Source organism: Saimiri boliviensis, chromosome 4 (assembly GCF_048565385.1).
Source record: "Saimiri boliviensis isolate mSaiBol1 chromosome 4, mSaiBol1.pri, whole genome shotgun sequence".
NCBI classification, from domain to species: domain Eukaryota; kingdom Metazoa; phylum Chordata; class Mammalia; order Primates; family Cebidae; genus Saimiri; species Saimiri boliviensis.
Genome location: NC_133452.1, coordinates 15,889,049 through 15,911,319, shown reverse-complemented (window position 1 = coordinate 15,911,319; position 22,271 = coordinate 15,889,049). Strand labels below are relative to the sequence as shown.

The 22,271-nt window shown below is 40.4% G+C and overlaps 1 protein-coding gene across 5 annotated transcripts in view; it reads right to left on the bottom strand.

Moving 5' to 3' along the window:
• Positions 1 to 22,271, bottom strand: part of IPCEF1 (interaction protein for cytohesin exchange factors 1) — a 202,049-nt gene that overhangs the window by 126,363 nt on the left and 53,415 nt on the right. For all 5 annotated transcript variants that reach the window (XR_012517151.1, XM_074397235.1, XM_074397233.1 and 2 more), the window contains one exon: positions 7,966 to 8,009. The gene's annotated coding sequence lies outside the window, so the exon portion shown is untranslated. The remainder of the gene's footprint in view (positions 1 to 7,965; positions 8,010 to 22,271) is intronic.

The following is a 22,271-nucleotide window of genomic DNA, read 5'->3' as shown; positions in this document are numbered from 1 at the left end:
GCTGGGTGCAGTGGCTCACGCCTGTAATCCCAGCACTTTGGGAGGCTGAGGCAGGCAGATCACTTGAGGTCAGGAGTTCAAGACCAGCCTGGCCGAGATAGTGAAAACCCACCTCTACTAAAATACAAAAATAAATAAATAAATAAATTAGCCAGGCATGGTGATGTACATCTGTAATCCCAGCTATTCGGGAGGCTGAGGCAGGAGAATTGCCTGAACCTGAGGGGTAGAGATTGCAGTGAGCCAAGATAATGCCACTGCACTCTAGCCTGGGTAACAGAGTGAGACCCCGTTTCAAACAAACAAACAAACAGAAGTTTAAAAAGCAGCCTTGCGTGGTGCTGCATGCCTATAGTACTAACTACGTGGAAGGCTGAGATGGGAGGATCACTTGAGCCCAGGAGTTTGAGATTGCAATGAGCCATGCTGCACTCTAGCCCTGGTAACAGTGTGAAAGCCTGTCTCTAAATAAACAAATAAACTCTTGTTGAAGACTTTAGTTTTCCTTGAAGTGAAATGAACAAGCTTAGCTGGGCATGGTGGCTCATGCCTGTAATCCAAGCACTTTGGGAGGCCGAGGCGGGTGGATCACCTGAGGTCAGAAGCTCAAGACCAGCCTGGCAAACATGGTGAAACCCGTCTCTACTAAAATACAGAAAATCAGCCAGAGGTGGTGGCATTTGCCTGTAATTCCAGTTACTTGGGAGGCTGATGCAGGAAAGTTGCCTGAACCCAGGCGGGGTGCAGAGGTTGCAGTGAGCTGAGATTGTGCCATTGCACACCAGCCTGGGTGATAGAGCAAGCCTCTGTGTCAAAAAAAAAAAAAAGAAAAGAAAAGAAAAAAAAAATGGCCTTGCAGGGTTCTGATCTGACAAACACATAAACAGCTCTGGCTCCAGCACTGAGAACAAACTGAAAGAAAGAAAAGACATAAACCGATAAACCAATTAAAAGGCTACTGGAATGATCCCAGGAAGACATTACAATGTTATCTCTTCTGCTGGACCAGAGTGGTAGTGATAGAAGTGGTAAGAAGCAGATGGATCAAAGTACTTACTCTCCTTTGTCACAATGACCAATCCAGAAAAGAGCATGTATAGCAAGGCAAGATAATCAGGAAGTTCTGTCTGAAATATTGGGAAAGAGATTCATCCCTTTTTTCTGGGGTGTCAGCCATGAATGCTAACCTAGAGTTAGCAGTAGTCATCTTGCTGAACCGGTGAAGAAAAGAGATAGAAAATGAAGCCAAAACAGCAGGAAGCAGAGCCCAGGGAGAGAGTGGAAAAAAGAAATCTTCTGGGCCAAGTGCAGTGGCTCATGCCTGTAATCCCAGCACTTTGGGAGGCCAAGGCAGGCAGATCACCTGAGGTCAGGAGTTCAAGACCAGCCTGGCCAACATGGTGAAACCATGTCTCTGCTAAAAATGTAAAAATTTAAAATTTGCTGGGCATGGTGGTGCATGCCTTTAATCCCAGCTACCCTGGAGGCTGAGAAGCAGGAGAATCACTTGAACCCGGGAAGCAGAGGTTGCAGTCAGCCGAGATCGTGCGTGCCATTGCACCCCAGCCTGGAGCACAAGAGTGTAACACCACCTCAAAAAAATTGTACATTTGACTATGTCTTGTGAAATTTCAGAATTTTAAAGTACACAGAAAATTCTTAAAGTTTATAGACAGAATAAAAATGTACCATCTCTAAATGAGAACAAGAACAGCATTAGATTTCTTGTGCAAGATGGGATGCTGAAGACTAGGGGGGGAATGCCTTTGAAGTTCTGAGTGAAAACAAATTTGTACATAAAGTTCTATATCCAACCAAACCTACAATCAAGTGTGAGTGCAAAATAAACACATTTTTGACATATTTGTTTATTCTTTATGTGCCCTACTTGAAAACATTGCTTGATTAAAAAAAAAAAAAACTTTAATAAAATGACAAAGACATTTAAAAAGAAAAGCATGAGATAGAAGAAGGAAAAGAACATGAGATTAAGATTCAGGGAAAGATGAGCAGGTAATTAAGAAAAGAAGGACAAATAAAATCCAGCCTATTGAAACTGTGCAAGTATAGTTTGATATTTCTAGCTTGATATCCCTGAAATGATTTTGTAATCAATCCTCACATATTTGCAGTTACATTTAATTTCAAGTAATGACTTTGCTGAGAAAAAAGAGTACTATTAATAACACAAACGAAGTCTATAAACAGATGAAGGTTAAAATGTTACTAGACATTTTTCCACTGTTGATTATATCTATGCCTTCACTATTTCCTTCTTCATCTTTGTTTCACTTATTCTCACCTAAAGTCAGAAAGTAAAAAATGTGAAGTTAACTTAAAAATATTAAAATAACTCAATTGCCTAGAAGAACAGAAGGAAGTGTAAGTGTGATTGATTTAGAAAGGAAAGGTGTTGTATAGAGATACTAGATATGATAACTTTGCAGCACATTTCATCAGACAATAAACTGCTAGTGTGCTCTATGTATAGTTCTCCTCTCCTCCCTCAGCCTCCAGGAAGACCTCCCAGGCCCCTGCATTAGGAGAGGCCATATGAGTAGTTCTGGCCAATGGGGAATGGGCAGAGGTGATGTCATCACTTTCTGTCTGGAGAAGTGTATGAGTGCCCCCATACCCTCACTCTGTGTCATGGCCAACTCCGAAGTTACCTATTGACATGGTGGAGTTGTAGGATGGTGGAGCTTTCATCAGCCGGGATCCCTGAGTGACTACGTGAAGTAGAAGAGCCCTACCCTCCTGATGACCAGCAGTGAACACAGAGTGTGGGTAAGAAATCAGAGTTGGCCAGGCGCGGTGGCACACACCTGTAATACCAGCACTTTGGGAGGCCGAGGTGGATGGATCATGAGGTCAAGAGATCAAGACTATCCTGGCCAACATGGTAAAACACTGTCTCTACTAAAAATATAAAAATTAATTGGGCATGGTGGTATAGACCTATAGTCCCAGCTACCCAGCAGGCTGAGGCAGGAGAATCACTTGAACCCAGGAGGCAGAGTTTGTGGTGAGCCAAGACTGCGCTACTGCACTGCAGCCTGGCAACACAGTGAGACTCCGTCTCAAAAAAAAAAAAAAAGAAAGAAAGAAAGAAAGAAAAGAAAAGAAAGAAAAAGAAATCAGAGTTACTCCAGGTTAATTTCAGCATAGCCCAGTCTAGTCTAATAAGAGCTCCTGTGCCTTATTAATTATTAACAAAAGTCTTTCCTATATTTCTTCAAGCTCTGTTTAAATTTTTTCCATGTAAACTGACATATACCCAAGGTAGGTAGTTGCCTTTTTTAACACTTTGGCTGGAAGGTGATTTTATTAGGAAAGACACTGATATTCCTACTGAGGATAATAAACTCAGGGAAAATTGAAAATGGCAACAAGAAACCTTTCACTTGCTGAGAAAGCTTGCTCTTTTCCTTTCTCCTCACTGTCCACATACAATGAATGAAGAAAATGTTCTGAGGAAATGCCCTAATAATATGTGGAAATAATCTCAAAAGATTTTGAGATTTTCAATTAATACCTCATCATTCTTGAAATTGGATTCTGTCTTTGAGAAAGCTATACCCATATTTTTTAGCTAAAATTTTTAAAAATACTATTAACCAAGAAAACAATAGCTCAAATGTTAACCTGCCCTCTCAATAATCTGAAAAGCTTGCAGATTCTGTTTTCAAGGAATAATCTCCATATAAGTATTCTTTCAGCCATTTCTTTTTGTAATCTAGTTGTCCACATTCTTTTCACATTGTTATATTTTGCACACATATGCACAAAAATTATGAGCCTTCAAGAATAAAATATATGTGGTCATCTATTTCTTCACTGCCAGCACACAAGATTTTAACAGAGTTTATTTTAAAATAAGGCAAGGAACCCTTGGAGTCTGAGTTGTTTCTTTATTAGAGGTGTGAGACCTGGCCCCACACATTTCTGTTCTGGAAAAAGTCCGTTGACACCTTGAATCACTTGGTAACATAAATCAAAATTAAGCAAGTCTTAGAACGTAAGTTTCATAAGCCATAGCAAGTAAAACATAGTAAGAAAAATATAACCTGATGTTCAAATGCATTCACATAAAACTCCACAGTATTTACTGCCCTTCAGGAATATGTCAAAATAATTAGACAAGCATTCTGTACGTGAGAAATCTGTGGAGAACTTGAAATAATCATGGGGCCAAAAATGTAGGCACATGTAAATGAAAACTACATACGAACTGTTTGCTCCCACTATACATCTTTGAACTAAGAACTATATCTATCACACGTCAGGGCCTGTTGGGGGTAGGGGGCAAGTGGAGGGAAAACATTAGGGCAAATACCTAGTGGATGCAGGCCTTAAAACTCGGATAACGGGTTGATAGATGCAGCAAACCACAACATGTATACCTGTGTAACAAACCTGCACATTCTGCACATGTATCCCAGAACTTAAAGTAAAATTAAAACTTTTCAAAAAGAACTATCTCTGGCCAGCCATGGTGGCTCACGCCTGGAATCCCAGCACTTTGGGAGGCCGAGGAGGGCGGATCACTTGAGGTCAGGAGTTCAAGACTAGCTTGACCAACATAGAGAAACCCTGTCTCTACTAAAAATACAAAAAACTAGCCAGGCATAGTGGTGCATGCGTGTAATCCCAGCTACTCTGGAGGCTGAGATAGGAGAATCACTTGAACCCAGGAGGCTGAGGTTGCTGTGAACAGATATTATGCCATTGCATTCCAGCCTCGGCAACAAGAGCGAAACTCCATCTTGAAAAAATTAAAAAAGAACTCTGTCTATAATTTATTACAGTGACTAGATAAACAAGGTTCCTTCAGTATTGCTTAATGACAGGGGTAAAAGATGAAAATTGTTAACATGCCAAGTTGGGGACATTTTATTATCCTACTAGCTGGCTCAAGACTTTCTCTTATGTAAACATTTGACTTTGCTAGAAAAATATCATCATAAGCCCCTTTGGCATAAAATCTGAAATGCAGCAGTGTTTGGAGGTGTATAGAAAGACCTGCAATGAGGCAGTCAGGGGAAGAGGAGAGGTGGAGCCTGTAAAATGGGGAGAGCAGTGTGATGGAAGAAGTGACACCACAGTGTCAGTTTCAGTAGAAAAGAGGTGAAGAAGGCCGGGTGTGGTGGCTCACACCTGTAATCCAAGCACTTTGGAGGCCAAGGTGGGTGGATCACCTGAAGTCGGGAGTTCAAGACCAGCCTGACCAACAGGGTGAAACCCCATCTTAAAAAAAAAAAAAAAGAAAAAAAGAAAAGAAAAGAGGTGAAGAGTCTGAGCTTTGCCTTCATGTTAGCATCAGGTGAAACCACGGCAGTACACAAGGACACCTGAAGAAATAAGTTGTTGGAAATTCACACCAATTATTGCAAGGTGCACTCCAATCTTAAAGGCCAGGGCTGATGGCAAGATCATTCATCACCATCTGATATGGTTTGGCCCTGTGTCCCCACCCAAATCTCATGTTGAATTATGATCTTCAGTGTTGAAGGAGGGGACTGATGGGAGGTAACTCGATCATGGGAGTGGATTTCCCCCTTGTTGTTCTCATGATAGTGAGTGAGTTCTCATGAGAACTGGTTGTTTAAAAGTATGTAACAGATCGCTTGAGCTCAGGAGTTTGAGATCAGTCTGGGCAACATCTCTGGTTGTTTTTTTTTTTAATTAAAAAATAAAAATAAATAAAATATAAAAAGTGTATAGCATTTCCCCTTCTCTCTCTCTGCCCTGCTCTGCTATGTGATGACTGTGCCTACTTCCCCTTTGCCTTCCACCATGATTGTAAGTTTCCTGACGCCTCCCCAGCCATGCTTCCTGTACAGCTTGCGGAACTGTGCGCCAATGAAACCTCTTTTCTTTATAAATTACACAGTCTCAGGTAATTTTTTATAGCAGTGTGGGAACTGACTAATATACTATCATAACTAACATTTATTAAGTGCCTAATTATGTACCAGATATTGTTCTAAGAGCTATATTCATATTAACTCAATAAATCCTTACACCAGCAATGGAAGATACTATTAGTCTCCATTTAACAGAAGAGGAAAGTGAAGTGCGTAAAGGTTAAGTAATGTGCCCAAGGTCGTACATTGGTGTGTATCTGTGTCAGAGATAAGATTCTAACCCCAGCCCTCTGAACTCAGACCCTCCCCTTTGTACCATTAGGCTGTCTCTTACTTTATTACAAGAGACTATAAAGTTCATCTAATTCAGTCTTCCAACAAACGCAGCCTCCTTATGACAAGCCATGCTCTTACTAGATGCCTACTGTGATGAGGAGGTCTCTAATATGAGAGCCAGAAGTATACTAGAAAACATACTTGACAACTTTTGAAGATAGAAAAATCACCCACTTTCGTCAATACCTTAGGGAGCCCAGTTTTGTAAATCATCAATGAAAATATGAGTATAAAAAGCATCACTTAAAATTCCTCAACAACACATCGAATTTTATGGTAAATAAAGCATTCTTTACTGCAGAAGGCCATGCAGGCAACTTACTGACTGACTCATCAGTAAATGCACATATTTTGTATATATGAGACAACAGAATTTATGTCTTAGAAGACATCCGAACAACTAAGGTATGCACCAAAACTAATCTGTATGTCCATGAGTCAGACAACCAGGACAACAGGTTTTAATAACTACAAAACAAGAAAGAGTAGGATAATGGTCACCAAAAGGCACACTGGTGACTAATGAGTTATGACTAATAATATTTCAAAGGCAGTTGCAACATAATCGGAAATGGTAGCCAACTACATATTGGGAACAATAGTGATTATTGTCTGGGTCATAGAAAAATAATAGTATTTAAGTTAATATACCAATACTTCCTGAAAATTTACCAGAATTTTTCGTTACATCTATAGACTCACAAAAAGTGTGTCCTTAACAGATAACTGTGAAAATAATGCTTCCTTTGAATTCCCCAGCAAGTTTAAAATTGTGTTTCATCTCTGGAAAAAAAAACAAAACCACAACAATTAAGGCCTCATGCAAGGGTTCATGCCTATAATCCTAGCTGTTTGGGAGGCCTGTGCAAGAAGATTGCTTGAAGCCAGGAGTTAGAGATCAGGCTGAGCAACATAATGAGACCCTGTATCTACAAAAAAATTTAAAACTTAACTGGGCATAGTGGTATACTTGGAAAGCTGAGGTGAAAGAATCGCATGAGCCTGAAAGGTCAAGCCTGCAGTGAGCTGTGATCATGCCACTACACTCCAGTCTCGGAGACAAAGTGAGACATTGGCTCAAAAAATAAACAAATAAATAAACGAATTAAACCAAACAAAGGATGGATACCCCAGTGAGGAGTTAAGACATATGATTACTTTAAAATCATTTCATAATAGAAAATCAGAGGGATAATGAGAAGAATTATAGTTATTCAACTCCAGTCTTTCCTAGATCATTAGGAATAAACCTATCAACTGTAGAGGTGGGAATATCTTAAAATTATTTCACTGTTGTACTATAATTATTAAATATAAATATTTAATTGTAATTATTGGTCAATTTAAATCAGTAAGTATCCCATTTCTAGAACATTCAATTTATACATGGGCATCTAAACACACACAATTGCTTGTAAAACGGACTCTTCATGTAATAATCCCTCTAAAGTACTTTGATAGTCATGGTATATTCCTTACTCTGAGAGAGGTAAAAAGAAAAAAAAAATCAACAAATAAATAAATAAATGACTTTAGTAGACAAGTCTCCCACTGAAAAGTAATCTTCAGAGGACCAAAGATAGTTAGCAATTTATCAATACTATTAACTTCCCTCTGCATAAATCCTAGCCTAGGGATAAACATATCTAGGCTACACTAATTTAATTCACAAATTAGAATAACAAAGAGAAACTCAGGCCTTTCAGATCATAAATATCACTAAAGAGGAAAAATTTGTTGGAAAGAGTTTTCAATTACATACCAAAAAGTTATGAACTTTCTTGATCCAGTTCTGTTGTCTTTGACCTTTATGGGTGAAAAAATAAAAAAAAGAGAGAGAGAGAAAGAGAAAAGTGAGCCATGACATTTCTGCCTGGACTTAATCACCTAGGAGAAAATCAGAATCCCACTACATCAACCCCAAGAAGCAGCAACAAAATAGTAAGTTGGTCATCGTGATAATGTTAGAGTAGATAGCTCAGCAAACACAAACAGGTCAGGAAAGTCCCATTACCACCACCATCCGGGAATGTCAGGCAATGTTAAACCATCAGGTGATGGTCAGGCAGTTGTTAAACTGTCTCTCTAAAATAATCATTGGTGGCAGCTGGTGCCAGGGAAAGGCAGTCTCACAACAGGTAGGAAACGCTTGAAGCTGGTGATCATCAGCTTCCTGAGGCGATCTCAGGAGTTGGCCAATGGACCCAACCATGTGCAGTAAGAGGCAAAATGGCAGAGTTTAACTGGTATATGACCTCCCTCTAGGAACATTTGGCTGGTAAGGGAAAAAATGCCTCAAGTGAGCACACACACAGCTTCAGTAAACACACTGAGCATGCTCTCCTCTGAAGTGCTGGCAGGCCACTACACATGCGGAAAGCCTGCCCTGAGGGAAGAATCAGAGGAGGAGAGACAGAAACCCCTTCCCCATGCCACTGTGTAAAACCTCGAGCCAACGATCAAACAGAGCACTTGGATCTCCCAAGTTGTTCGCTTGGCACTTTCCCAAATGTGCTTTACCTCCTTTTGTCCCTGCTCTAAAACTTTTTAATCAGTTCTCACTCCTGCTCAACAATGTGCCTCAGTCTCTCACTCTATGTCATGCCCCTCAATTCCTTCGACGAGGGAAGAGTCAAGTTGCTGCAGTAAGTACCCCATTTCTAGAGCATTCAATTTATACTTGGGCATCTAAATACACATAATTGCTTATAAAACAGACTCTTCATATAAAGTTCTAAAGTATTTGATAGTCATGGTATATTCTTCACTCTGAGAGGCAAAAAAAAAAGAAAAAAGAAAAAGAAAAAGAAATCAATCAACTCGTAAATAAATGAATAACTCTAGTAAACAAGTCTGTACAGAGTCACCTCTGCTAACAATAACTTCCCAATGTCTTTTTCAAAAAATGAAAACAAAAGTTTTATCTCATAGGAAAGAAGATCTGGAAAGCAAATTATCACGAAATCATTAAACTGAGATCCTCAAAATGGAATTGTTTTCTAAAGAGGATAGTTAAAAATAATGTTCTAACCCTTTGAACTCACCCCATGATACATTTTTACTTCACTTTTAAATACCATGAAAGATGTGCACATTCTTTCACAGCTTGAGAACTTCTATCATTTTCTTGGAATTTTTCCAGTGGGAAAATGTTCAAATTAGTAACAACAATTCCATTCATTGCCTAAAGCATATATTTATAAAAACACAGACTTTTCTTTTTTTAAATCTATATATTTGCATCACACAGAAAAATAAAGTGGTAGGAAGATATGATCTGTAAAGGACACATTTCAAGATCTGTATTTTAATAACTCAATCTACTTGAGTACTAGGATTTTTTCAATTTTTTTCCAAAATTTTATTTTGAAAATGTTTAAAACTATAGAAAGTTTGTAGGAATAGGTAGCAATGAATACCTACATGGCTTTCACCTTGATTCCCAAATTGTAAGTTTTCCATGTTTGCTTTATCTCTCTGCCTAACTAAACATTTTGCTGAACCATTTAAGCCACTGGTAGACCTAAAGATGGTTTACCCTTACATCTTCAGCGTGTACCTCCTAAGAGCAATGATCCTACCATAGTTACGTAATTAATAATGGTCACACTCAGGAAATTTTAAATTGACACAATGCTATCTATATACAGTCCAAATGTTCCAATTTTAACACTAATGTCTGTTTCAGTGTGGAAGATTTGTTATACCTTATTTTAAATTCTGGATTTAATCAAGGATTACCCAGGCATGTCTATAGTCTCCTTTTACCTCTCATGACACGTTTTTGTAGAGCCCAGGCCAGTTGCTTTGCCTAACAGTCCTCAGTTTGAATTCGACTGATTGTTCCCTCATGACTAAGTCAAGCATTTTTGGCAGAGGTAGTCACAGGTTGGAACGCTTTCCTTCTTTTTATACATTAGGAAAACCACGTAACATGTTGGATTAATATTTTCTTTCAATTACTTAATAACACTTAGGGATTGCCTCCTATAAAGTAAATTTAGTGTCACAGTTTGCAATTCACAAAATGCTTTGATATGGATTAATTCATGCAATTTGCACTACAATCCCAAGAGGTAGGCTTTTTATTTTGGTCATCTTTTCTCTTCTGAATAGAACTTCATCCAAATTCATACAACTGGCAAGTCTAGTTCAGCAGCCAAAACTTAAGTGTAGAATTATTGTAAAACTCACCCTAGAGTAAGAAACCCTCTATTTTCATGTCAGATAAATCTAGGTCCCTTTTTCTCTTTTGTAACCTGTACTCCCCATTGTCCAGACTCTGCCTTACAGTTCTTATTTCGTTGTGTTAAATTACAAGATAGTGAGGTATCATGATTTAGCTAAACAGTTTTTCAACCACAGATATTTCAAATTATAATAACTAAACCAGAAACAATGGGGGGAAAATGGTTATTAAATTAGAAGTGAGCGATATGTTAAAATAACCTAACACTCAAAGTGACTGGCTTTTCTTCGTGTATTTGCCTTTGCTTCAGTGCGGCTAGTCACGTGCCAGCTCTTCCCTTCTCCCCAAACAAGATCTTAGGTCACTTCCTCCTACTTTCCTAAACAATGAAAACGGTATTTCCTGTTGTGGTCATCTATATGTTTACAAGAACTTTTTAGCTATTAAATTAGGTCGTTTTTCTGATTTGCTTTTTGCCTTGAAGCCTCACAATTGCCGTGTCGTTTAGTTCAAAATCAAGTTGAGAAAAGCTCGGGAATCGGTGTATGTAACTTGAGTCACGACCAATAACACGAATCTCTAAGTAGACATTACAGCCAGAAGGAGAAACAAACAGGTTTCCCAACTTATAGGTCAAGGATACTGAAGAGGTCAAAAGCCAGAAAAGGTTTAGAGTGATATTAAAATTTAAAAAGCAATACCGGCGGGGCGCAGTGGCTCACGCCTGTCATCTCAGCACTTTGGGAAGTTGAGAAGGGTGGATCATGAGGTCAGGTGATCAAAACCATCCTAGCCAACATGATGAAACTCTATCTCCACTAAAAATACAAAAAAATTAGCCAGGCATGGGGGCATGTGCCTGTAGTTCCAGCTACTTGGGAGGCTGAGGCAGGGTAATCACTTGAACCAGGAGGCAGAGTTTGTAGTGAGCTGAGATCACACCACTGCACTCTAGCCTGGAGACAGAGCAATACTCTGTCAAAAAAAAAAAAAAAAGCAAAACCACCCAAGTCCAGGTAAGTGCAACTGCAGATGCTTATCTGGGTTGCGTTAGACTCAGCTATACCATCTAAATCATTTTCAGTATAGAAAGATCTTGAAGAAAATAGGGTGCAATTGTCCACTGCCAAAAACCACTTTACTAAGACTCCTGAATAAAAACCCCAGAGAAAAAATTGAACTATGTTTTGCATTTCTACAAAGCTCTTAGAGCATCACATGACTTTCTCTTGAATTGGCATATTACGCACCCCCTAAAAAAAAAACTGTATACTTTTATCCCAAGAAAGGCATTAGTCTTATTCTTTATTTGAATTAGTTTTTAGGCCAAATGCAGTAAAAGAAGTTGCATATATGATTGTGCTTAAATGTATAAATTGTGGCAAGACGAGGAGTAGTAAGAAACGTTTCTAATGTGAAGTCTTTAATAGAACATGTATCATTCCTTTTTCCCCACTGATCCTCAACAGACTCCTATTATCTTCAAATAATAGGAGAGGCTCCCTGCCATTAATTTAATCACTGTGATTTCCTAAGAAATAAAGACTGATGTCTACTGAAAATTATTCCAATTATGTCTTTGAACATGAGTTCAAAACTGGTAAAATTACCACTTTCGATAATATATTAACCTCCTAATTGTTATTCTCACAGTCATCTTAAAGCAAAGAATGACACTGGGGCCCAATTCCTTTATTCAACTTTGAGACACAATTATTTTTAAAACTTTGCTCAAGTTCAACCCACTCCAGGTGTCATCTAACCCTTTAAAATACATCCTAAGAAGCAATTTCTCTGCTTAACAACAAAAACTGGGCCGAATCCTTTTTATTGTATCCCATAAAATCAATCTATGTAACCACTTGAAAATAAGTAGAAAATAACTAGGTAAAAATAGAGAAAAGAAATCTCATGAAAACACCAATGATAAAAGTACTGGTGGCTGGATGCTGTAGGTTATGCCTCTAATCCCAGCACTTTGGGAGGCCAAGTCTTGAGGATTGTTTGACCCCAGTGAGAGAGCCAAGTATAATGGGGTCCCCAGCGTCCTCTGTCCAGCTTATGCACAGGGAGGCATGCGCATTGGGGTAGAGCCACGGAATTTCGCACCATTTGCAGAGGGGCAGATTCTGGCTTCTCCTTTTCCTGGGTTGCAACTGGGAATTCAATCTGTGAGGCAGGAAGCCTACCAGCAGGACCCTTGCTTCGCTAGAGTCCCTGTTTCCCACTTTTTTCCCCCTTTTTGCTTAATAAACCCTGACCTTCTACCCTTCAAAGTGTCTGTGAGCCTAATCTTTCATGGACCTGTGGCAAGAACCGGGCTTTTAGCTGAACTAAGGAGAAAGTCTCACAACACCTGGAGTTCAAGATCACCCTGAGCAACAGTGAGACCCTATCTCTTTCAAAAAATAAAAAATAATTTTTTTTTAAAAAGTACTAATAGCCCACATTTACTAAGGTCTGATTATTTAATTTGCACAGTCATTTGCTAGATGCTGCTCATGCATTAAAGATTTCGTTTTCACAACCCTGTGAAGGTGGTGCTGTGTTCGTTTGCTTGTTTTTTGAGACAGAGTCTCCCACTGTTGTCCAGGCTGGAGTAAAATGGTGCAATCTCAGCTCACAGCAAGCTACACCTCCTGGGCTCAAGGGATTCTCCTGCTTCAGCCTCCCAGGTAGCTGGGGTTACAGGTGCCCAGCACCATGCCAGGCTAATTTTTTGGTATTTTTAGTAGAAACGGGGTTACACTATGTTGGCCAGGCTGGTATCAAACTCCTGACCTCGTGATCTGAATAGAGAGCATACAAGGGTCTAGGTCAGTGACCTCTGCACCAATATCTGCTGCCTCTTCCCACACTGCTAGACTTTTTGGCTCATCTTGGCTTTTGCTGGCAGCCCCAATGGCTGTCCCTCCAGTCCAGGCCTTTGTTGGCCACAGTCCATCAGCTAGTCTGTACATGCTAAACCAAAACTGCAGAGAAGTTTAGCCTATCTTCCCCAGGACTTTGGGACTCTTGCAATGCTCCTGGTCATACCTCTGTCCTGAAGTGTCTGGAGCTCTCTGACAGCCAGGCAGTAACTGCCTGTCCCCCACACACACACGTGCGTGCACACATACACACACTCTCTCTCTCTCTCTCTCTCTCTCTCTCAGCAGTTGGTTGGCCACCACCTAATGTAGCAGATCATGTTAGCACACTGTCTTTCCTGACACTGTTCAAAATATCAGTTCCAAATTATTAGCTATATGAAGGAGCTAACAGCTACTACTCTCAAACTTCTCAGTGTTCTGAGTCTGAATATGCTGTGAACTCTGTACATACATTTCGTGAGAATAAAGGAAGCACAGCGAGATAGGAAAGAAAAGGGAACAAGAGAGAAATGAAGGGAAAGGAGCCCTTTGGGGCATGCAGGTTCCAAGGTGTGTCTTGCTAGAGGGCACCAGGAGGACAGGAACACCCGAGGCAGGGGAAGGAGCTGCTATAAGAAGAGGATGTGGCCGGGCGTGGTGGCTCACACCCGTATTCCCAACACTTTGGGAGGCTGAGGTGGGTGGATCGCAAGGTCAGCAGACTTAGACCATCCTGGCCAACGTGGTGAAAGCCCGTCTTCACTAAAAATACAAAAATTAGCTGGGCATGATGGCATGCGCCTATAATCCCAGCTACTCGGGAGGCTGAGGCATGAGAATTGCTTGAACCAAGGAGGCAGAGGTTGCAATGAGCCGAGATCACACCACTGCACTCCAGCCTGGCAACAGAGCCAGACTCCATCTCAAAAAAAAAAAAAAAAAAAAAAAGAGAGAGAGAGAATGTAAAGAAGACAAGGGAGTGTGAAACACAAAAGTCACTTCTCGGTTCCACCGCTGCCTTCCCTGCTTCTCTCAGAGGTCAGCGTCGCATCTTTTCACCTGTCTAGCCTACCCTCAGCTCCACTGCGTGCCCTACAAACTCCCAGACTAGAGATTCATTTGTGGCAACTACCAACACCCTGGAAAAACTCTGTATCTCTCCTTAACTCAAACGTATGTACCACATAAAATGCTGTTCAAATGAATATCATCCTCAATGGCTTTGGATAAAAACAGAGAAAGAACATTAAGGTGAGAAAAGCTGACAGGGTCCCAGCTACAGTGGAGGCCAGGAGGATTGGAGGCAGAAGGGTTGGATGTAGATCCTAAATGTGTGTTACACAATGGCACTGCTCTCTCTGCTTCCCTATTGGTCCAAAGTCATTACATTTCTTTATTTTTTTCTCTTTTCTCTCTCTCTTTTCTTTCTTTCTTTTTTTTTTTTTTTTTTTTTTTTTTTTTTTTTTGAGACAAGTCTCGCTCTATCGCCAGGCTGTAGTGCAGTGGCGCAATGTCGGCTCACTGCAACCTCCACCTTTTGGGTTCAAGCAATTCTCCTGCCTCAGCCTCCCAAGTAGCTGGGACTACAGGTGTGTACCACCATGCCCAGCTAATTTTTGTATTTTAGTAGAGATGGGGTTTCACCATATTGGCTAGGATGGTCTCAATCTCTTGACCTCAAGATCCGCCCACCTTGGCCTCCCAAAGTGTTGAGATTACAGGCAGGAGCCACTGCGCCCGGCCCTCTCTTTTTTTTTTAATAGGGTCACCCAGCCTGACATGATCATGGCTTGCTACAGTCACAACCTCCCTGGGGTCAGCTGATCCTCCTGCCTCAGCCTCCTGAGTAGCTGGGACTACAGGTACATACCACCACACCTAGCTAATGTTTGTATTTTTTGTAAAGACGGGGTTTCACCACGTTACTCAGGCTGATCCTTGCACTCCTGGGCTCACGCAATTCCACCCACCTCGGATTTCCAAAGCCAGCAGGGATGACAGGTGTGAGCCACCACGCCCAGCCCAAAGTCATTACCTTTCTAGATGTTTGGTCCTTCTGGCTTGTAGCAGGTTCCTGACTCAGCACCACTACCATGAGCGTATTTTAAACCCCAGGTTGATGTGCATCTGGCACTGCTATTGTGCAGCTCACATTCAGGGCTACTGGGTATCATGTCCTCACTCTGATTTTGGCTCTGCCAATAACTACAGCATCTATTCCACCTTTTAGAAAATTAAGTTGTTTTGACATTTACAAATACATATTTGCATTATTGTAAACTTAAAAATGCAAAGGAAAAAGTTAATAGAAGAAAACAAAAATCGCCATCATCCCCAAGTCCACAGGTACACACCATTAGCTCATTGTATATATCCTGTCCACTCTCTTCTATTCATTTTGAAAATTTGTAACATAACAAGGGGCATTCTGTACATACAATTTTGTGTCTGCAAGGCCTAAATCTTAGAGCTCTGCATGGACGGGGATGACAGCTAATATTTTGGCTGCTTGGGAATTCACATTTAGATCCTTTCATCACAGGAGAGGCCCTGACATTCCACTAACTTGATCAGGCATGGATGAGGTTTTTGGACAGCACCCTAATGAGCAGCAGTGCTCTGAAGAGCATTCTTTTCTTATCTCAGCTGTTGACGGTGAGGTCCCAGGGTGCAGAATAACGTGAAAGTCCACATGAAAATTCCCAGTGTTTGAAAACCAGCATATAAAGCACAGAAGTGCTTCTAAGAACAAGGTCAGGACACTTTTGAGGCTCAGTGGGTCTATTCCAAATATTTCACTTCATGGTTTAGCATTTCTACATTCTTTTAAATAAAATCCACATAAATGGCAGAATGCAAAGACTGTTTGAACTGAAAATTCACTTTTAGTTAAAAAAAGTCAGATCCCGGATCTTTGGCTCAATTTCAGAGAACTATAAAAGCTTTTTCTAAGAAAATATTTTGAGAACACATTACAAAATGTATTATAATAAGCTTTCAAATATATACCACTTTGATTTAACAATTTCCCAAATGGTCCTCAAAAGTCTTTGTGGAGTTGGTTCCTAGAGAATCTCTTAATCATAACTTCAACTAAATTTAAGTCAGTAGTTTGACTTTGCAAACATTTCATGATAGAGTTTGACGTTGCAAACATTTCATAGTTATTAGAGTCAATTACACAATCTCGAATCAAGAGAGCATTTTCAATTGTTCATTGATGAAACAGACTGCACCCTGCTAATTCAACTGAAAAATGACTCAAACCCAAAGAAAGCAAAGAGAACGGAGAGCAATCTTCCTTGAAAGAGAAAAGAATGGTTAAAAGTCTCTTCTTTCAACAGAGAATGAGTAGCTCTTATTAAGGTTAATCAACATTATGGGCTGGGCGTGGTGGCTCATGCCTGTAATCCCAACACTTTAGGAGGCTGAGGCAGGTGTATCACCTGAGGTCAGGAGTTTGAGACCAGTCTGACCAACACAGTGAAACCCCGTCTCTACTAAAATACAATATTAGCCAGGCATGGTGGCACATGCCTGTAATCCCAGCTACTTGGGAGGCCGATGGAGAAGAATTGCTTGAACCCAGGAGGAGGAGGTTGCAGTGAGCTGAGATAGCACCATTGTATTCCAGCCTGGGCAACAAGAGCAAAACTCCATCCCCCCCAAAAAAAAAATTACCAATATTACTATTGTGCACATGCACACATACATAATCTAAGGAAGGAGTGTTTCTCTTTATCCGGGGATATTAACCCGAAGAGTTTAGGAAATACTCCTATTTCTTTCACAAATCAGTTGTGAAACATCCATGCCTTAAAGTCCTGTTGTCAGTGGATAGCATCCTAAAGCCCCTCTCGGTCCTTCCAAGAGTGCTTTATTAAATTAGGCTTCTACTCCATGCCCAGCAATAGGCAAGGCTCTGTGCAAGTGGGAGAAGAGACCAGGGGACAATTGCTGAGAGCCTGAGGTGGGGGTGGGGGGGTCCACACTTAGCAATTTCATTTTGGCCGCAGGGCCTAGGGGAGGTGGGCCTCCTTTCATTCAACGAAAGGGGTCTATCATGGAATCAACCCAGATGCCCATAAATGACAGACTGGATAAAGAAAATGTGATACATATAGCCCATGGAATACTATGCAGTCATAAAGAGGAATGAGATCATGTCCTTTGCAGAGGCATAGATGAAACTGGGAGCCATTATCCTCAGCAAACACTGCATGCTCCACTTATAAGTGGGAGCTGAATGATGACAACACATGGACACATGAAGGGGAAGAACACACACTGACTGGGGCTTCTAGGGGAGGTGTGGGTAGTGAGAACATCAGGAAAAATAGCTAATGCCCGCTGGGCTTAATATCTAGATGATGGGTTGATAGGTGCAGTAAACCACCGTGGCACAGATTTACCTGTGTAACAAACCTACACATCCTGCACATGTATCCTGGAATTTTAAAAAAAAAAAAAGATGGATTGATGGATGGATACAGGGATGGATAAAACCACAGATAAGCAATAAAGCAAACATTATAAAGCATTTTTTAAAAAGAAAAAAGGAATCTATTATTTAAGAAAAAAGAAAACTTTGAAACCTGTGAATCTATATTCTTCTATTTTGCCAAAATTTAGCACTTTTGTGCCCCAATCATGTATACAATTCATCAGTTGGCATATTACTTTAAAAATGAAACCTCGAAGTAAGTAAAGACTTCACTTCACCACTTATTTTCCAAACCCCACTCCTGGAGGAAGCGTTTCTCTCATGACTGTGAAGGGTGTTTTGTCTTCCCTCCCAGAAGGAAAGAACAACCACTTGACGTCTTCATTAAAGCTAAAATGCAGGCAGACCTCTTTGTGGGTAAAGTCCAAAGCAGATGCAATTTTAGGTTAAACATAGAGTAGTATTGCTTATTCTGATTTTTGAACTGAGCCTCTGAAAATATGTATTTTCTATTTGCTTAAATGTAGATATTGAGAGACATGGCTTCCTTTTTCCTTTCTTTGCTAATCAAATGATTAGATGCAGTGGCTCATGCCTACAATCCCAACACTTTGGGAAGCCAAGGCAGGAGGACCACTTCAGGTCAGGAGTTCCAGACCTGCCTGGGCAACATATGAAGACCCTCATCTCTACAGAAAAATTTAAAAATTGGCCAGGCATGGTAGCATGCACTGTAGTCTAAGCTACTTGAGAGACTGAGGTAGGAGGATCCCTTGAGTTTGGGAGTTCAAGGATGCATTGAACTATGACCACAGTGCGTTCCAGCCTGGGTGACAGAGCAAGACCCTGTCTCTAAAAATAAACAAACAAAACTAACAACATCAACAACAACAAAAAACAAGGAAAGTAAACATTTTCTCCCTCCCCACAAAAGAACGTAAAGTTCAACACATAAACACCATATTTCCCATGGGCTTTGAAGACAAACATTTTATGTTCCTTTGCAAATTATTCTTGGATGAAATTGATAGCATTGTACTTCTTTAGGTAACCAAACAAGGATTCTTATATTTGAAAACAATAGCTTTTATGTTATGAACTAGGAGTGGCTTTAATGAAGAAATTGCCCTGTTACTTGACCACTGAAAAAGATGAGCTACAGACCAGCTATTCCAGACCCAAAGTAATTAACTTGGTTAGACATAGCTTCCCATTTAAGTGGCTTATAATCAATAAATCTATAAAACAAGTTAACTCAGACCCTTACCAAAGCATATTTTGCAGTCAATTTTCTTGGCACATACACCAAAAAGTTATATTAATCACACTTAAAATATTACATATATATCCTATATTTAAATTTTAGAGTTGAAATTAACATGTAGTTATACCTGTTTAGATTTTCCAGGTTAAAACCATTGCAGTCATAGGCTATGGTCTCCATGTGTATACCTGATCCCTTACATTACAGCCTGTACTCAGCTGGGACATGAGGAACGAATGATGGGGGTGGGGACCAGTGTTCTTATGCGGGTCATCATCTCTTGGGCCCATGCAGTGGTAGGATCTAGAGATCTGTGATGTTCCCAGAGGAGCATGAGACTCTTGGGCACAAGGGTTGAGGCTCTCTGATCCAGGCACCCCTTATGGCTTGAAAAAGCATGGTGTCTTGTTAAATGTGTTTGTGGATATACTGTTCTCCAAGCTACAAAAGCTCATGTTTAATCTGCAGCATAGAGTAGGCTGCATGCCTATTTAATGCTAAGAACACTTAAATCCAACTGGCTGGTTTTCAATCTATGTCAAAGACTCAGTTACAATAAACAGCATCTCTATAATATGCTTAAAGGCACATCTATTACTCTGAATCCCAGAGTTGTTTATTGAGTCCTGGGACTTTGAGAGGTCATGATCCCTGAAATTGTGTGCATAATTTAATACGGTGTGTGCATTTACAGCTTTCATCATCGTCTCAAACTGCACCAGGACATATAAAAAGTAAGAATCACTAATCTACATTTTAAGATTAAGTATCTCGAAGAAGGTAGTACTAATAAATAAAAACAAATAATACCTTATGCTCTCAAAAGGTTAAAAAAATTATACTAAATATTTTTATATCTATTCCTATATTAAGCTGGGCCAGCATAAATGTGTGTCATTGATTTCCACTGAGAAATTATAAGAGATAGTTCAACGAAACAGAAAGTTGTTTTGTTTTGTTTGGAGAAGGAGTCTCCCTCTGTCTACAATAACCGCAGCCTCCCACAGACACCCCTGTTCAAGTGAATCTCATGCCTCAGCCTCCCAAGTAGCTGGCATTACAGGTGTGCACCAACACACCCAGCTAATTCTGGTGTCTTTAGTAGAGATGGGGTTTTGCTGTGTTGGCCAGGCTGGCCTCTCCTGACCTCAAGTGATCCACCTGCCTTAACCTCCCAAAGTGTTGGGATTACAGGCGTGAGCCACCATGCCCGGCCAAAACTTCATTTCTTAAGTTTGCATTTGCGACTTCTGAAAAGGCATTCAACAACTTTATGAAACTTTGGGTCAACATTTCTATTACTGAGAGAGACAAAAAATATTATTTAGCATATAAAATGTCTATTAAGAAGCAGTACCTCTGATTCAATCATTTGAAGACTCATTTTCTATTTAGCAAATTATCCAAGTCCCTTCTTTTTATTTTGTCTTCCTTGTATGTCAGGCTTCTTTTGCCTTTTTATCAACACTTCGACACTTTCAGCACATTTAGAATAGGACAAGAATAAGGAAGTAAAACAAAAGGCTGTTGGCGTGATTACTTAACACACATTTAAATATCCTTTTTAGTTGCAATTATGACATTTGTAATTAGGGCTTGATACAAAACAATGTGTGTTTGTGTGGATGTTTTGGGGGCAAGGGAGATAGTGTACACGTGGTGAGACCACCCCAAGGAGGACATGGGTGAAGGCCTTTGTCCCTATTTCCCAAGATTAGCTGATCTAAGATGAGGAGAGGGCCAGGCCAGGTGCCTCACACCTATAATCCCGGCACTTTGGGAGGCTAAGATGGGAGAATCATTTGATGCCAGGAGTTTGAGACCAGCCTGGACAACATAGTGAGACCCCTATCTCTACAAAAATAAAAAAAATCAGCCAGACATGGTAGCACATGCCTGCAGTCTGAGTTACTCAAGAGGCTAAGGTGGGAGGACTGCTTGAGTCCAGGACTTCAAGGCTGCGCTGAGCTACGATGGCACCACTGCACTCCAGCCAGAGTGACAGTGCGAGCCTCTGTCTCAAAAAAAAAGAACCAATTTGGAGGTTTTTTCTCTAACTACCACTACCCCCCACTGCAGTAACAGTGGGAATGGAGAGTGAGGACATTAACTGAATAAATTCACAGGAATTATGTCATTTAATCCCCACAAACACCCTGGGCCCTAAATTATACTAGATTCACTTTACAGATGAAAAAGCTGAGACTTGGAGTGAACATTAGTCTCCTCAAAATCCCACAGGTAGTAGGAGGCATGGTTAATCCCTGGGATGGTGGAGTGTCTCCTCTCTCTTCTTCAGGCCAATAGGGGTATCTTATCCCTGGGCCATCTGCCCCAATTCCAGTGAAAGCTGTGATTGGAAATCAGAGTTCATAGTTGAATGATACTGCCCCAGATTATCTAAGATCCTCTGAGTATGCATTGCTTTGCATAACCAAAAAGTTTCCCAGATGGCTCAGTTCCTATTCATTTAAGCAATGACATGTTTTCATGTTAGTAATTTTGAATGACTGAATGTACTAAAAATGTACTAAAATGTACTAGATACCTCCTGCCTACTTAGAAAAGTAGGCTGAAATTAGTTTTGTTTTTTATTTTTATTTTTAGACAGAGTTTCACTCTCGTTGCCCAGGCTGAAGTACAATGGTGCAATCTCAACTCACCACAACCTCTGCCTCCCAGGTTCAAGCGATCTCCTGCCTCAGCCTCCAGACTAGCTGGGATTACAGGCATGTGCCTCCACGCTCAGCTAATTTTTTGTATTTTTAGTAGAGACAGGGTTTCTCCATGTTGGTCAGGCTAGTCTCGAACTCCTGGCCTCAGCTGATCTGCCTACCTTGGCCTCCCAATGTGCTGGGATTACAAGCGTGAGCCACTGCACCCAGCCCAAAATTTTGTACTGGTGACTCTGGGTCAATGGTTAAAAAAAAAAAACCCCACTTTCTTGCATGGATGTGTTACTAGGGTAATCCCATTCATTGAGGGTCTCTGACCATAATCTGAATTAACACTAAGATCTTTGCATTCTTACAACTGCTTTCCAATTTTTTTGTCTTTTCTTTTGTCTTCATTCTTTCCTGTCAGACATCACTTCTGTTTTCAGCAATACTGATGGAGAGTTTCTTTCATCCTCCTCTAGATTAGAAAGTCAGAGAAGAATCAATAAATAGAGTCTAAGTGAGAGCTTGAAAACATTTGGAGTGGAATAAACGTTGCAGTCCCTGAGATTTATGGTTTGTTGTTAACGACATCTATTTGAGCGCTCATGGAGTTTTGCTGATTTGCTGATTCCTTGTTGTGTCCTGAATGTGAGTTTATA